At 32.4% G+C, this 8,806-nt stretch overlaps 1 pseudogene; it reads right to left on the bottom strand.

Moving 5' to 3' along the window:
- Window positions 1–5,453: 5,453 nt before the first annotated feature.
- Window positions 5,454–6,703, bottom strand: LOC123302101 (annotated as a pseudogene).
- Window positions 6,704–8,806: the final 2,103 nt, after the last annotated feature.

Raw genomic sequence — 8,806 nt, 5'->3', positions numbered from 1 at the left:
CCATTGTAAGACTCACAAGACTCACACATTGCCAAATTGCACACTATTCAAAACCGACGGAGAACGTCCCAATCGCTCATCGAACGCGAAAGCGAGCACAACACAATACAACACCACACACATCACCCAAAAGGCGAGGTCGCTGAACACAATAAACATACATACATTTATACACTCTACAAGAACAAAAATACCCTCACAAATATACACGCACACTCACACACATTCTCCGGTTCACATGACAGACCAGAACAAGGAAAAACAGTTTACCGTCACTTGACTGTGTCCGTGCGGTAAACTAAATCGGGCTCAGCCCTGCTATGAAATAGATGAGACAATAATAATAATAAGGGCAGGCAATCCCTAACCTCACGTCCGAGCCTAACACTAAGACACGTGCCATACCCGGTAACCATCAATTCCGCTCAAAGTGATGGGCTAACGAGGTGGGTCCGTGCTGACTTAGCGGAGCTAAATGGACAAATCCGAAAATGTCAAAGTTGAGAAGCAGATTTTTCGGTCCTCAGGCGGGTAGTAGTCGACCCAGTCCTACAGAACCCCGCCCCCTTCAGGTGACGCTTCTACCTTACCTATAGGGGGTAGCTTTCACAGATATGAGGGAGAGCAATCAAATTTGGCTATGGATCCCAGGCTAGTCCCGGAGACTAGAAGTGCCGCTGACGACGAAGAGCCATCTAAAGGCACTTCTCAAGAAAGTCGAGCAAGCACACAAAACAGTCGTCTTCAGCGCTTTCAATGGACGAAGGCACTTAAGGCTGACCTGCTCACTTGCTACGAAGCAAGTGAACCATCGAGACGTGGCTATATGGGCAGGATGCACACCCTCTGGTGCGGAAAACATCCCGAACTTTCCCGTATGAAATCGCAACATCTGCGCGATCAAGTATCCCGTCTCAAAAAAACCGGATTTGACAAACCCCGAATAGGAATTGAGAAACGATGCAGGACTACGCAAGCGGAAGTGAATCGAGGTGATGAGATAGAGCCGGCTGCTATTGGTGTAGTTCATTCTACACGTGAGACATTAGTCGCTGAGACGCAAGATGGAATATCTCAGGATGAGCCAGTATTAGAAAGTGAGAGATCTGATACTGAGACACAGGATCGGGTATATCAAAATACCCCACCTTCACCTGTGTTAGAGGCTTCACCACCTACGCCTCCGATACCCGGAGATATCCCAGCACTACCTGTGTTAACGGCGGAAACAGCCACGCCACTCACTTCGACCACGGAAGCGAACGTAGAGGAAACTCAGATCCTTCCTGCTGAGCCACCAAACACTCGTTTGGAGGAGCTTAAAGAACGGTTTCAAAATATTCTGTTCAAAACCGATAATGACCTTTCCAAACGCAAACGTCCCAAGTACCGCAAAACGTTTGCCAAAGAACAAGACCTTGCTTTAATCAACCAGATCGTCGACAATCATCTAAATCACACAAGTAGCCTACTCGAAATCGATAGCTCAGTCTATGCTGCAATGTGTGCCCTTTCTCCTGCCCCCAAGTCTACTGAGACAGCCGAGGAGAAAACACGCAAGCGTATAGAGCAACTTGACTCCAAGTTGACCCCTCTCCGACAGACAGTATCACGTATCGAGTGTGTGTTAGAGTACCAGAAAGCTGGTAAACCCTTCACCCCAAAGGTGCGAGGGTGCGAGCCTTCGCGCGTAAACTCAGGCACCAACACCACACACTAAACAAGGGTATCCTGCTCACTATCAAGCAGCGAAACATTGAAAAGATACGTGCACTAGCTCTCGCTCGGAAAAAGCTAGTTAAACGCGAGAAGTGTATTCGAGAGAACAAGATCTTTGTATCGAATCCTTCCCGTTTATTTACAAAACCCCCTTCTCTCGTCGAGAATCCACCTTCGATAGAGCAAATCGATGGCTACTGGCGTGATTTATATGAAAAGTCGACTAGTGTAGATAAAAATATAAGACCAATCAAACTGTTCGAAAGGTTCTGCAACGCTCGCCTAGCAGAACAAGCGGTCCTAACATCTGTTACCGCTGATGAAGTATCCCTTGCTTTGAAAGGCAAGAAGAATCATTCGGCGCCTGGCATTGACGCTGTATCCAACTTCTGGTGGAAACGTTCAACTTCCACACATGCACATCTTGCTAGGCACTTTACTTCATACATCCTTGGGTACGGGACCTTTCCAACGTGGTTCGCGGAAGGACGAACAGTTTTGATTCCCAAGAAAGGAGGCCTTTCAGTTCCGAGCAATTATCGCCCGATTACATGTCTCAATACCGTGTACAAAGCGTTCACCTCCATTCTTAATGAACGCATACTCACAACCATAGAACCGGTTTGGCAGTAGATATACGAGCAACGCGGCTCCAAACGAGGTATATCAGGTTGCAAAGATAATCTTCTTGTTGACAGATGTATCTGTCAAGACGCCCGTCAGTATAAACGCGACCTGAGTATGGCCTGGGTGGATTATAGGAAAGCATTTGACACTACCTCTCACTAACTAATATTGGTGCTGCTCAAATGTTTGAAAATTCACCCCGATATCATCAGATGCATCGAAGAGCTGTTGCCTTTGTGGAAGACCAAATTTACCATTAGATGTGGTAAACGTACTGTCTCGACAGATCTAATGCCCCTTTCCTTGCGCTTGCGAGAAAAAACTGGTTACCGTTGTGGTCCCCCGACAGATAGGAAGCATCAGGTAACTCATCTATTCTGTATGGATGACCTGAAACTCTATGCTTCTTCTGAGAGCAGTCTATCTCAAGTTCTCAAAGCTGTCCATCAGTACACGAAGGCTATTGGCATGGAATTCGGACTTGATAAATGTGCCGTCATTCATTGTAAGAGGGGTCGTGTCCCTGATTACGATGCAGACGTGCAGCTCACAGATGGAAGTATCGTGAAACATCTCGATGAAGAAGAGCTCTACACATATTTGGGTGTCGGTGAAAACCACATTCAAAGTGTGTCTACTGTCAAGGAAGCTCTTCGCGGCAGGTATAGGCACCGTCTTCGACAAATCTGGCAATCAGAATTGTCTGGGATCCATAAGATCCGTGCTACTAATATGCTTGCAATACCCATCCTTCTCTATTCTTTTGGTTCCATCAAATGGACAAAAGAGGAGCTTAAGGAACTTGATAGAGGCACTCGGAAACTCATGAACGTCAATCGTAGTTTGCACCCACGTGCTTCTGTACCGCGTAATTACCTCCCACGCCAGCAAGGAGGTAGAGGTCTCCTATCCGTTGAATGTCTACATGATAGGGTAGTTTTAGGAATAGCTTGTCAGGTCATAAATAGTTCTGACCCTCTTATGGAACTCGTGCGCGATCATGAGTTACAGGGTAAAGGGGCATTCTTGTTCTCTGCAGCACAACATGCAGCGTCTAAATTGGGCCTTGCTTTTGGTCCGTCTAATCGTGATCTTGATGATAACGTGGTCCTTCTCTCCAAATCTCGACTTCGTTCAGCTGTAAAACGAGCTGAAATACGCTCCCTCTTCGAAGATTATCGGAATCGTGACCATCAGGGAATGTTCTACCGTCATCTTGAAACCTATAGTCTTTCCGTTGATCTTACGTTCTCTTTTCTGCGATCAGCTGGACTCAAGTCCGAAACAGAAGGCTTTATCATCGCTGCCCAAGATGGTTTGATAGCGACGCTAACTCACCAAAAGTATGTATGTAAGAAAGCAGTCTCCACCACTATGTGTAGAGCGTGCAAATGCCAGTCGGAGACGCTGATGCACCTCATCTCGGCATGTCCTTCTTATGCCACGAACACCTACATACATCGCCATAACGCTGCCCTACGCGTGCTGTACTACTTCTTGAGACACAAGTATGAAGTGGACCCTACGCCAGTCCTACCATATGCTCCAGGCGAGATCGAGTCCGTCGTCAAGAACGAGAAATGCATTGTCTTCTGGAATTTCTCGTTCCCAACTACCAGGCAGCTCTCTGCTACTAAGCCTGATATAGTGCTTATAAATTTAAAGGGGAAATATATTAAAAATTATATTAAAAGGGGTTTTATATTAATTTTTTAAGGGGAAAAATTAATAATGTAATTGTTTAATATATTTAAATTTATAATAATATTACCAATAGTTAAATTATAAGATTTTTAAATAGATCGGATTTCTATTTAATTTGGTTGTTAAAATTTCAAAGGGGTGAATTTTAACAAGAATATATTTAAAAATGCCATTACGAGGAGAATCATCAGTATAGGAATACCATTTTTACGTCTTTAAGGACGAGGGTCACAATTTTTATTTATTTATTAAAAAAGATACAATATTTTAAATTATTGTCTCACATTTTTGAGTATTTTTTTTTAAAGTTTTATTTTGGCTTATAATTTATTAAATTTATGTTTTACATGTAAATTTTTATGTGATTAAATATAATTCTTAAAGAATATAATTATTATTCGCAGTATTTAATATTAATAAAAAAAGAAATTTTGAATTGGTAATAAATTTTAATATAGGATAAATTTGTGCCAGCATCTGCGGTTATACAAATTATATAAATAAATAAAATCAGTTTTTAGTTAATTGATTATTTAATATAATAAAATATTAATTTTAAGGCTAAATTTTAAATTAATATTAAATTAAATTAAATTATTTGAGGCTAATGAAATGTTATAATAAACTAGGATTAGATACCCTATTATTAAAATTAAATAATATAAAACTTAGGTAGTAATAGATATATTCTTGAAACTTAAAAAAATTGGCGGTGTTTTAGTCTATTTAGAGGAACCTGTTCTGTAATTGATAATCCACGATAAATTTTACAAAATTTTGTATAATTTGTATACCGTCGTTATCAGGATATTTTATAAAAAAATAATATTCATTAAATTATATATAATTATATTTCAGATCAAGGTGCAGTTTATAATTTAGAAGAAATGGGTTAAAATAAAAATATTTATATGAATTATTAATTGAAAAATTAATATGAAAGTGGATTTAATAGTAAATTAAAAGAAATTTTTTAATTGATTATAGCTCTAAAACATGCACATATCGCCCGTCGCTCTTTCTCTTTAAAGAAAGATAAGTCGTAACTTAGTAGATGTACTGGAAAGTGTATCTAGAATGCAAATTAGAGCTTGAATAGTAAAGTATTTTGTTTATAAGAATATTAATTTCTGTTTTATTTATAAGGTTCTAATTTATTTAGAATTTTATTTTTTTTTTTAATTAGTATTTATTTCTTTTTTATTTATTTGAGTTCGAGGTACTTTACCTCGTTATCGTTATGATAAATTAATATATTTATGTTGAAAGAGATATTTACCAGTATCTTTAAATTATTTAATATTTTTTATTGGTTTAAAAATTTTTATATTACGATTAATTATTTAATTAATAGTTAAATAAATTTAGTATAAAAATTAATAGTAGATTATACTACTATCTTATGCTTTCAAAGCATATGCTTATATCAAGCTCATTAATTAATAAATTAAGTTATCTCAAATTTTATGAACAATAGGATTAATTAGGAAATAAAAGAAATATGAAACAGTTAAAATTTGTCCAATTAAAATATAAGGGTCTTCAACTGGTCGTGCTCCAATTCAAGTTAATAAAATTACAATAGCTACTATAGATCAAAATAAAATTTGATTAATAGTATAAAATTGTAATCCTTGAAAATTACTTGTAATCCTATAAAACAAAATGTAAAATTATTAAAATTGCAATTGATAATGCTAATGCAATTACTCTTCCTAATTTATTAGGAATAGATCGTAAAATTGCATATGCAAATAAGAAATATCATTCAGGTTCAAATATCATATGAACAGGAGTCACTAATGGATTAGCTGGAATGCAATTATCTGGATCTCCTAATATATAAGGTGAATTTAAAGTAATAAATAATAAGCTTATTAATATAATAATTATTCCTACTACATCTTTAAAAGAAAAATAAGGATGGAATGGAATTTTATCAAAATTTCTATTAGTACTTAAAGGGTTATTAGATCCTGTTTGATGTAGAAATAATAAATGAATTATTACTATAGCAGCAATTACAAAAGGTAATAAGAAATGAATAGTAAAAAATCGAGTTAATGTAGCATTATCTACAGCAAAACCTCCTCATAATCATTGAACTAATATTGTTCCTAAATAAGGAATAGCTGATAATAGATTAGTAATAACAGTAGCCCCTCAAAAAGATAATTGACCTCAAGGTAAAACATATCCTATAAAAGCTGTTCCTATTTCTAAGAATAAAATAATTACTCCTACTAATCATGTGATGAGTATATAAATATGATCCATAATATAATCCTCGCCCTGTATGTAAATAAATACAAATAAAGAAGAAACTAGCTCCATTTGCATGTAAGGTTCGTAATAATCATTCATAATTAACATCTCGACAAATATGTACTACACTATTAAAGGCTTAATCAATATTAGCAGTGTAATGTATTGCTAAAAATAATCCTGTTAAAATTTGAATACCTAAGCATAAACCTAGTAAAGAACCAAAATTTCATCATAATGAAATATTAGAAGGAGCAGGTAAATCAATTAATGCATTGTTTTCAATTTTAAATAAAGGGTGTTTAATACGTAAAGGTTGATTCATTAGTAAGATTGACGTAAAGGTCCATAATTAATATCTGTAATTTTAACTACAATAATTATGTTAAAAATAAATAAATAATTATTAATAATGTTACATTTATAGTAGGATTATTATATAATTTAATTAAATTGTTTTCATTTTCTATATTATTAATTAAATTAAAATTAACTGTTTCTAAATTTGAAATTAATCAAATAAATTTATCATTAAAAATTAAAATAATTGATATAATCATAGTAAAACTAATTATTAATAATAAACATAATATATTAAAAGAAAATAATTCATTTCTAGCTAGACTAGTAACATAGAAGAATAAAACTAATATACCTCCAAGTATAGTTTAGAATAATACATAACTATATCAATAAGTATATGATATAAATCCACATAGTAAACTAATTAAAATTGTTTGAATAAATTTAATCCTATAGCTAAAGGATGTTTAGTTTGAATAAAATTTAATGAAAAAATAATTCTAAATAAAATAATGAATTGATTAATACAGAGAATAGTTTAATAAAAATAATAATTTTGGAGATTATAGATAAAATAATAATTTTTTCTCTGAAGTTTTAAAAGAATATTCTTATTTTAGGTTTACAAAACCTATGTTTTTGTTAAACTATTAAAACTAATGTTTAATTATGTTAATTTATTTTTATCAATATTAATATTTATATCTGGAATATTGTAGTATATGTGCTAAAACGAAAACATTTATTATCTACTTTATTGAGATTAGAATTTATTGTGTTAAGATTATTTGATTTATTATTCTTAATATATATAAATTATAATTATGAATATTATTTTACTATAATTTTTTTGGTATTTAGTGTTTGTGAAGGAGCTTTAGGTTTATCTATTTTAGTTAAAATAATTCTTACTCATGGTAATGATTATTTTCAAGCTTTTAATGTTTTAGAATGTTAAAAATATTATTTATAATATTAATATTAATCCCAATAAGTTTTATTAATTCAATATATTGATTGGTTCAATTATATTTATTTTTAATTAGATTTATTTTTATATTCTTAATTGTTAATTCATATATATTTATAAATTTAAGTTATTTTATAGGAATGGATTTATTATCTTATGGATTAATTTTGTTAAGATTATGAATTTGTACTTTAATATTAACTGCTAGTGAATCTATTAATCGTTTTGATTATAGAAAAAATTTTTTTATTTTTAATTTATTAATTTTATTAATTATGTTATACTTAACTTTTATTTTTATTTATATTTTGAAGGAAGTTTAATTCCAACTTTATTTTTAATTATTGGTTGGGGATGTCAACCTGAGCGTTTACAGGCTGGTGTTTATCTATTATTTTATACTTTATTAGCTTCGTTACCTATATTAGTAGGAATTTTTTATATTTATAACAATGAAAATAGTTTATCTATTTTATTAAATAATAATTATAATAATTATTTTTTATATTTATCTTTATTATTAGCATTTTTAGTAAAAATACCTATATTTTTAGTTCATTTATGATTACCTAAGGCTCATGTAGAAGCTCCAATTTCAGGTTCAATAATTTTAGCGGGAATTATATTAAAATAAGGTGGTTATGGTATATTACGTATTTATAATTTAATTATAGCAATTGGTTTAAAATTTAATTATTGATGATTAACATTAAGTTTATTAGGTGGATTTTTAGTAAGTTTATTATGTTTACGACAAGTTGATTTAAAGTCTTTAATTGCTTATTCATCTGTTTCTCATATAAGAATAGTTATTGGAGGAATTATGACTATAAATTATTGAGGTTTTAGTGGTTCTTATACTTTAATAATTGCTCATGGTTTATGTTCTTCTGGAATATTTTGTTTAGCAAATATAAGTTATGAACGTACAGGTAGTCGTAGTTTATTTATTAATAAGGGAATAATAAATTTTATACCAAGTATATGTTTATGATGATTTTTATTAATATCTTCGAATATAGCTGCTCCTCCATCTTTAAATTTATTAGGTGAAATTAGATTATTAAATAGAATAATTAGTTGATCTTGATTAACTATAATTTGATTAAGATTATTATCATTTTTTAGTGCTGCGTATACTTTATATTTATATTCTTATAGACAAAATGGAGATTTATATTCAGGGTTATATAGAAGTTCAAATGGTACTTTACGAGA

This window comes from Chrysoperla carnea, chromosome X, assembly GCF_905475395.1.
Source record: "Chrysoperla carnea chromosome X, inChrCarn1.1, whole genome shotgun sequence".
NCBI classification, from domain to species: Eukaryota; Metazoa; Arthropoda; class Insecta; order Neuroptera; family Chrysopidae; genus Chrysoperla; species Chrysoperla carnea.
The sequence above is the reverse complement of the archived record's forward strand: the minus strand, read 5'-3'. Positions and strand labels throughout refer to the sequence as shown.